Below are 888 nucleotides of genomic sequence, written 5' to 3' on the forward strand. Positions count from 1 at the left end.
GCACAGGGGTGGGGGTGGGGGGGCAGCATCTCTCCCTCCAGGGACCTGAGAGTCCCCTCCCACAGGGCAGGGCTGGCTTGGCCAGGCCCTGAAGGACAGAAAGAGCAGGGTGTGCTGGGCCCCTGCAGGCTCTGACACAGGCCTGGGTTGGTTCTGGGGAGAGGGGTCCCAGCCAGATTGTGGGGAGTCTGGGTGTTGACCTGCAAGCAGTGAGGCCAGGGGAAGGGGGAGCTCTAGGCAGAGGCAGGGACTCAACTCCAGGGAAAAGGACGGCAGGATGGGATGATGGGCTCAGGCTCAACAAAGAGCCCCCTAGTGTCCCAGAGATTGTCAGGAGCACGGCCAGCTCCTGGCTAAGGGGAGGGATGTTTGGCCCACCCCCAACTCCAGACCCCACACAACAGGTGCAGACATTTCCCAAGTCCCTAATGTGTGCCCAGCTCTGCCCCAGCCACCTCCTGGTCAAGGTCTCCTTCAACCTTCACATCAACCCTCCGGGCAGGTGGCTCATGCCCCCATTTCTCAACAGAGGACGCTGAGGCTTGGAGAGGTTAAGTAACGCTCAAGGTCACAGTCGGCTTTGGGGGGTGGGTGCGGGGCTGGGATCTGACCTGGCGGCTTTGGGGGGGTGGGGGGGGGGAGCACCGCACAGGGAGGCCTGGGCGCTCAGAGCCAGTGCAGGTGAGGGGTCCGCGTGGGGAAGGGCGCCAGGCAGGGAGGAAGGGGTAACCCTCGCGTGGGTACGTTAGTGAATGAATGCATGGGTGGACGGATGAATGAATGAATGGCTAGATGGCTGGGAGTATGAATGAATGAGTGGGTGCAGAGAGGAGGGTGTGAGGGCAGGCTGCCCCCCCCCCCCGCCCCCGCGCTGGAGGCTGGCTTTGG

At 63.6% G+C, this 888-nt stretch overlaps 1 protein-coding gene across 5 annotated transcripts in view; it reads right to left on the reverse strand.

Annotated features, from left to right (window-relative positions):
* Positions 1–888, reverse strand: part of MACROD1 (MACRO domain containing 1) — a 149,888-nt gene that overhangs the window by 30,870 nt on the left and 118,130 nt on the right. The gene's annotated exons all lie outside the window — the stretch shown is intronic.

Source organism: Myotis brandtii, unplaced genomic scaffold, assembly GCF_000412655.1.
Source record: "Myotis brandtii unplaced genomic scaffold, ASM41265v1 scaffold187, whole genome shotgun sequence".
NCBI classification, from domain to species: domain Eukaryota; kingdom Metazoa; phylum Chordata; class Mammalia; order Chiroptera; family Vespertilionidae; genus Myotis; species Myotis brandtii.